General features: G+C 48.8%; 1 protein-coding gene across 3 annotated transcripts in view; it reads left to right on the top strand.

Annotated features, from left to right (window-relative positions):
- The first annotated feature begins 3,342 nt into the window (after window positions 1-3,342).
- Window positions 3,343-7,756, top strand: part of Nexmif (neurite extension and migration factor) — a 145,262-nt gene continuing 140,848 nt past the window's right edge. The window contains exon 1 of one of the 3 annotated variants that reach the window (XM_052734384.1): window positions 3,343-3,455. The gene's annotated coding sequence lies outside the window, so the exon portion shown is untranslated. The remainder of the gene's footprint in view (window positions 3,456-7,756) is intronic. The other 2 variants (XM_052734390.1, XM_052734388.1) reach the window with 2 other exon arrangements.

The following is a 7,756-nucleotide window of genomic DNA, read 5'->3' as shown; positions in this document are numbered from 1 at the left end:
AACAACCTAAGATTTACTTTTTTTCCTCAATCACAAATGAAGAAATCGAGGCACAGAGAGATAAAAAGAACTTGCTTAAAGTCAGATAGCTAATGGATGGTGTAAGATGTCACAAGTGAGGAAGAAGCAAAAGTAGCCCCTAACATCTTTTTTATTTTTATTTTTTGGTACTGGGGATTGATTGAGCCTAGGGTTCTGTACATGTGAGGCACACACTCTACCACTGACCTACATCCCAAACATTCCTTTTAGGTTCTTTTTTTTTTTTTTTTTTTTAATTTTGAGACAGGGCCTCAATAATTTTCCCGAGCCATTGCTGAACTAATACTGTAGCTGAAGCGGGTCTTCAACTTTTGATCTTCCTCCCCATAGCCTCCCGAGTGTTGAGATCACAGGCTTGTGCCACCAGGCCCAGCTTGCTCCTGGCACTCATAGGCAAGCCATGGTTTTCTGCTGGACAAAACAATCTTTAAAAAATAGCAACATTAGATGAAGTTCCTCTGAGAACACAACAAAAAGAGACAAAACAAGGCCACTTCATAGTGTTGTCTAAGCACAGACAAAAAGGTCACTGTGCCACCCATAGCCTTATTCCCACTTTAGTCTGACCTCTGTATAGATAACTTATTAAAATGGCATATTATACATTTCCCTTCCCTTATGATGGCATTCAACATGGAACAAACCCCCACTTTCCTTAGACCTCCCTCCAATTTACTCCCTCCAAAGCCCAAATTATCTAATAGACCCTTTATTCCAGCCCTTTACTGTTACCCCATGGTTATCCACTGTATTAGCTTGTCTGGGGTGCCCTAACAAAATACTGCAGACACAGTAACTTAAACAACAAAAATTTATTTTCTCACAATTCTGGAGGTTAAAAGTTTGAGAGCAAGCTGTTGGCAGGTTTTATTTTTCCCAAGGATGACTTCTTCTAATGGTGTCTCACATGCTCTTCTTTTCCAATGTGTGAGCTCCTGGTACCTGTGTGTGTGTGTGTGTGTGTAAATGTCCTCTTCTTAAGTACACTAGTAGGACTGGATTGCAGTCCACACTAATGGCCTTATTTTAACACAATCACTTCTTTAAACACTCTATTGCAAAAATGGCCACGGCCTGAGAGACTGAGGCTTAGAGCTTCAGCATGTCCATGTGTATATTTTTCCTGGCTCAATATTTTCGCTTGTAAATGATAGTAATAAAATTGTGTTTGTTATGAGGATCAAACATAAGAATTCATGTGGGTTGCTCACCATATAGTGGTTGGCACATAGGTAAGCACTCACTAAGTTTGGATTCTTTGAGGAATGAGCCATTATTTGTGGATGAGTTTCTGCAATATAAAAGAAGGGAAAGAATAAGAGTATTCCAAGCAGGTGGAGTGGTAGACTTTAGCTAAGCCTCCCTGAAAACACACCCAGAAGTGTATCTCCTACGTGAGTCTGAGATGTAAAAGCCTGTCCCAACCTCATACAGACACTCTATGGCTCAAGAATAAAAGAGCCCTGGATGTGTGCCTTTAACTTGACACTAACCTCTGTGTCTTTTACTTTGCCAGGAAATGTATCGCCCCCACCCTATTCACACTGTGTCTGTGCTGTTTCTTGGGAGGAGTTAGGTGACAAGCTAGAGGCTCTGTGAAGGGCTATAGAAGTTACACAGTGCAGCTCTCAAAGTCTGACCTTAGAAAATGAAGCTGTAGCGGTGGAAGCAGAGAAATCTGAAATTGAGCTCTGCATGACTGGGGAAGCTCGGTTGTGGCAATGACTTGCTGGAGCAAGTACACACAAAGTAGCTAGCTTTATTCTCTCTGTTCTAGCGTCAACATTTAATCTTTCACCCTGGTTTCTAGTGGCGATGATTGTGGCTCCCAGGCCCAACGTTACACCCAGGGCTTCATGAATACTACGTGTTCCCGGTGGGTCGCTTTCCAATCCTGTGCTGTTTTCTGTTGGGCTCCCAGAACGTCAGAAGGGAAATGACCACCTAAGGAATTTTCCAGTGACAGCAGTCAGATCCCATTTCCTTCCCGGCCATATTCATATTCCCTTTTTCTCTCTTTCATTTCCTAAAAAATTCATCCCTCTCCAATTCTCTCCCTTGTTCCAACCCTCCCGGCACAATCCACCTTCCCGGGGCTTGGGCCCTGAAGTTAAGGGTAGGTTGGATGGATAAATGCTTAACGCATGGAGCCATTCAGATATTCTTCCTGAAACTTCAGAGCGCCCCTCTCTGAACAACATAACTGCCCTCAGAGGCGTGGGAGAGTGGTGTCCGGCTGCGTGTCTGCCAGGGGAAGAACAAGCCAGTGGCGCGGTGGACTGGGCGGGCTGCGAGAATGTGAGTGGGGGGCGGGGTGGGGGTGGGGAAGGGGGGTGCGCGCCCTTTATGACAGGTGGCCGCGCAGTGCGCGCTCCCGGACGTTGGAGGGGACGGCAAGGAGGGACAGACGGACAGGGTGGGAGGGGGGGCACATGAGGAAGGGACCGCAGTGAGGGTAAGGAGAGAACAAGCAGCAAAGGGAGGGCTGTGGTGGGGAAGGAGGGTAGGGAGGGGAACGCGTCCAACAAGAACAGCCGTGTTGGAGGAAACAATGGCAGGGGCAATAACGATGGTGGCAGCCCAGGCAGTCCCACTCTGGGCACCTTTCTGAATGGGCAGAGGCAGCTCTGGAAGCAGAGGGGAGCAGGCAGCGCCCGCAGAGGCTCTGAGCCAAGCAGCCCAGGGAGGAGGAGGAGGAGGAGGAGGAGGAGGAGGAGGAGGAGGAGGAGGAGGAGGAAGAGGAGGAGGAGAAAAGGGGGGGGGAGGAGGGGGCCGAGGCAGGGGGAGAACCCGGGAAGGAAAACCAGTAGCATCAGCAGCCGCTGCCGCCGCCACCGCCACAGCAGTGGCAGTAGCGGCAGTGGCAGCATCTAGCAGTAGCGTTCCCAGCGCTAGCGGCAGTCGCAGCCGCCCTCCGCCTCTCCCGGTCGGGTCGCGGACGGCCGCAGCCGCCGCCGCGCAGAGCCGGCTCCAGGCGCCGCGCGTGCAGCCCGCGGAGCAGGCAGGCGAGCGGGCGAGCGAGCGGGCGAGCAAGCGGGCGAGCAAGCGGGCGAGCGGCGCGGTGAGAGGAGCGCTGGCCCGGGAGCCGGTGGGCGGCCGCGGAGGCTCTGACTTCCCGCGCCCGAGCCCGACAGCTCTGACTCCATCTAGTGCGGCGACGGCGACGGCGGCGGCGGCGGCGGCGGCGGAACCTGAGTGAGCGAGCGGAGCGAGGCGCGTCCACCTGGCGGGCCCCGCGCATGGAGCAGAGGCGGCGGCGGCGGCGGCAGCAGTGAGCGGCAGCAGCGGCGGCAGCGCGAACAGCTGCAGCAGCGACGGCGGCGGCAGCCCAGCCTTGACTGCAGCCGCCCCAGCTCGGGACGCCGGCTGCCGGACCCGCCAGCGACGTGCGCCTCGGGGAGGCGGCCTGTGAGGTGAGTGTGAGCGCTGCCATCCAGCTTGCACCCCCCCCCCCCACTTCCACACCCCCCCCCCCCCGGCCTTCTCGCTAGCTCCCAGGCCGGCGCGGGGAGGCGGCAGCTGGAGGGGGTGGGGGGTGCGAGGAACTGAAGGAGAGCCGAGCGAGAAGCCGGGGAAGGGAAGCCAGCGGGGAGGAGGTCTGTGTGCGAATGGCGTGCGTGTGGTGTCTGTGTGCGCGAGGGAGCGAGGCCGCCAGGGCGAGGGAGCCCGGCTCGACCCGCCAAGCTGCAATCTAGGAAAGGCCTGTGTGCAGCCGCCGCCGCCGCCGCCGCCGGGGAAGGGGGAGGGGAAGGGAGCGGGTCGGAGCCGCCGCTCACACGCACGCCGCAGGGCAGCAGGAGCCAGCCGAGTGCCACCTCCCTTCGGCTCGGTGACCCTGGGCTAGCCCCGACCGGGGAGCCCGGCACGGCCGAGGCACGCTTCGGAGCGAGCGGGAAAAGCCACGCGGCGGCCTCGGCTGGCGTCCCGGCCGAAGCCGCAGAGGTGCGAAGCCCGGGTGCCGACGCCTCCCCGCGGCCGGCGCTCCCGCGCGCTCAGGGCGCCTCTGGTCACCGTGCAGCAGCGCCACGGCGACCCGCAACACCCGGCCGGAGCCGCCCGCCGGCGGCGAGGAGAAGTTAGGGACCCGAGCGAGCCTCGCCCAGCTTGTCACCTTTGCGGAAATTGGCCCGCTGCCCCTTCCCGCTCTCCCGGGCGCTCGGATGGACGCTTTTCTCCGCGGCTTCGGGAGCTCCTGGCTGCCGTGCCTGCAGGCACGCTGTAGCTCGGTCCCCGCCAGCCGGCGCCCGGGAGGCCGTGGGGCGGCCCCGCTCCCGGAAAGTGTGCAGACCGCGCGGTTCAGCTGAGGAATCCAGGGGTTTCAGCATGACTGCCCCTGTCTGGTTCGTGAGGGACCGAACCACCAGCGCCAGGCTTTTAGTCTTTTTCGAAGTTAAAAAAAAAAAAAAAAAACAAAATCAGTTGAGATCCTCATTTCGATACCAGCACTCCAGATTTTTGTCTAGCTTCTGGTAGCATTTTGAAATGACTGAGTCTCATATTTTGCTTCTGGGCTTTGGCTACTAACATGTTGAATTCTGGGCACAACAGCACACTTAGCTGTGTGGCCTTTTTTAACGTTCCATTTTCTAGATTTGTCTGAGAATACACAATAGTGTGTGGGGTTGGCAGGACTTTTTTTTTTTTACATCTATAAAATACTTTAGCGCTGGTTTTTTGAAAAACTGTTTTAGTTGGAGAAGCAGAGTGTGCTAACAGTTCCTGGAATATTTTGCTTAGTGAATAAAAGGTGCTCTAATGGTTTTCTCGGAACTGTAAGAGACCATTTGGGACTTGCGGGGTGAATCGCACATCTTTACATATGGGTAGCATGACCAAACATTTTATTTACAGCAGTGACGTTCTCATGGCCGAGGAGAATTTACACTTATTGAAAATATATTTTTAGAAAGAAACAAAAAAGCCCTAAGTAACTGTCATTTTCCATATTAACTAGAAAACCGGCTAATCAAATAAAACTGGCTGAGTGTCTGAAACTCTATCCCAGTGAAATATGTGGCTGTGAATATAATTAACCATCTGTCTAGTGAGCAATTTAAATTTGGGCTGGTACATTTTTATTACAGTCTCTAATTTCTGGAAGACTTGTACATTTTACCCAGCACTAACAACAAAAGCGTATTTGCTTACTAGGTCAAAAATTTCCTTGTGTGGTGGTGGGATTTCCCTTCTCTCCCACCCTTATTTCTTATGTAGTCTCCACACTCCTGGACCGGAGAGGTCAAAACAAACCTCTTATTTTTTGTAAGTAACATATTCACAATGAAGAAATTCAAAGCAGCCCCAGCACCTAGTGATTAGACAGTTTGTTTCTTGGAAATACTTTGCACAATTTTACCTCCCACAGAACCTAAACCTAGATAGATTGCATGCATTGGAGTTGAAAAGATAGACTTTTTGTGTGTTCAAATAGGGTAGGGTGATTTAACAAATTTGTAAGACTTGATATTTGATTTCATTTACTTTGTCTTTTTCTACTTAATTCTTTTTGTAGGTTCCCCTGCCCTTGGCTATTTTTACTGTCCCATATCCCCCATACCCCACAGAAATAAGCTCACAAAAATCATACCCTTTTGTCCCTTTAGGTAGTTTTTTACATTAACAGTATCAGATCTGTGATTTTAACAACGTCAAGACACTGCTTTTTTTGAGGACCACACATTCAAAATATCAAAACATAAAAGGATAGTGTGCATATTTAAATTTTTCCTGTAGTGTGATTTTAACTTGAAAGTAATTACTTGAAAAAGCTGAAGAGTTTGGGGGAAAGATTAGATTTCACAGACTCCAACCAAATAGCTATTATTAACATAATTAAAAAGAACCACAGAATGATTGTGCAGCAGGCCAGAGAAAGCCATTTAAAGAAGATACTTTTCAAACAAATATTTGCCTAAATTACAGCTCTGATAAATGGGTAACAATTATATAAGCACATGGCAGAATTTGACATATGTCAAGTCTGTTAAATAAATCAGCCTGTTCAATGAATAAATCTTCGATGCATCAATGCTTTTTAACACACACATGCACATATGCAGGCACACACGTGCAAACCTGTAATAGCCCTGTTGCCAAAGTCAAACAACTGCAGAACACTGCTGCTTTCTGTTTTACTCACTGTCTTTCTCCCGTCTTTTTCTTTTTTTTTTTTTCACAATCTGATTACCTGTAAGCTACCCAGAGAGCAGAGAGAACTAAAGATGTGCTGTCGCTTCGCTTCGCTTGTGTTTACGAAGGTAGAAGAGAGAAGGAAAAAGCGATAACGGCTGGATTTAAAACACTCAAAGACGAGCTCATGGAACTCTTAACACAATCACTGTGAAGGTTCTAGTCTCACTGAAGTATTTGCTTAGGGGAGGGACTGTCTTAACCAAAGAAGCATTGACTGCAGTTTCTCTGTTCCTAAATCCAGTACTAGAGTTTGGTTTTTTTCTTCTGCAAGCCCCTTCCTTCGTAGTAGTAGGAGATTCTAGTTGGCCTTTGACTGTTATATGTAACCTTTTTTTTTTTTTATCTTTTGGGACACATATGGTTAAAATGTTCCTGCTGGCAGAAAGCAAAACAAAGAGAAGGATCAAAAGGATGATAGGGAAAGGAAATAATTCACTAAGAAGTAGGACATTTGGGGTTGTTTTTCCCATCTTGGATTTCAGATTTAAACTTTAAATTTTATTTCATTATTTTATTTCCTCTGAAAATTTGAGCTCCCTAGTTAACAGTTCCTCACCAGAGCACCTTTTCAAAACCAAGGTCATAAGGTTAGACACAAAGAACTTAGCTGGTTGTCCAGGACGCCTATCCAGAGCTGTTTGAAAACAAAACAAAGGACCTTGGACAAGAGCACAACTTCAGATTTCCTTTAAGTTTGTACCCTCAGTGCTATTCAGAAAATGTGTTTTCAGGCAGAGACGAAAGCCCCTGTCATATCAAACAACATGGGCATTATGCAGCAGTATGCACATCACAACTTAGGGAAGGGGCCCTTAGGGAAGCTGCTCCAGGTAGAGGCCAGGCCTTTTGTCTCTCCCCTCTCTATATGCAGTGATTCACAGACTTTGGCTAAGGAATGTGCCTTTTTTTTCCCTTGTAAGTGATATAATCTAATGTCTTTCCTTTTCTCATTCTCTAGTAGAAAAGGAGACCTAGGTTGTGTTGTTTCTGTTGCGTTCTATTCCATACTTTTTTTCTTTTTCCCATGCTGAAGATGGAGTACAGGACCTTGTACATGCCAGACGAGCACTCTACCACTGAGCTACATTCTCAGCCATTGGTGTTTTTGTTTTTTTGTTTTTCGTTTTGAGACAGGGTCTTGTTTGTAGCCCAGGCTAGTTTTGTACTTGTGATCCTCCTACGTCCTAAGTACTGTCGTTACATACATGTGCCACAAAACCTGGATGAATTCTTGAGACCAGCTACTATGCACATGATTTTTTTCCTAAATGGTATGTCTATAGATTATCTTATTTCTCCCCATAAGAGGACTTTGATTTAAGCAATTATGTACCATTTTCTCAAGTACCCTCAAATCCTATTAAAAATGTCAACTTCCTTCTCCCAATGCTTTTTTTTTTTAAGTGTCACACAAACTAGCCTAAGAAAGAAACTTCTCCTGATGTTTATCTGGAGAGTGTTTAGAGGCCTGAGAACAAAATTTGTACACTGAACCTAAATGTTGTAGTAATTTGACCCACCC

The sequence above is a fragment of the Peromyscus californicus genome, unplaced genomic scaffold (genome assembly GCF_007827085.1).
Source record: "Peromyscus californicus insignis strain IS unplaced genomic scaffold, ASM782708v3 Scaffold_10__1_contigs__length_136768540, whole genome shotgun sequence".
Taxonomy (NCBI): domain Eukaryota; kingdom Metazoa; phylum Chordata; class Mammalia; order Rodentia; family Cricetidae; genus Peromyscus; species Peromyscus californicus.
Note: the sequence above shows the minus strand (reverse complement) of the source record. Positions and strands in the feature narration are given on the sequence as shown.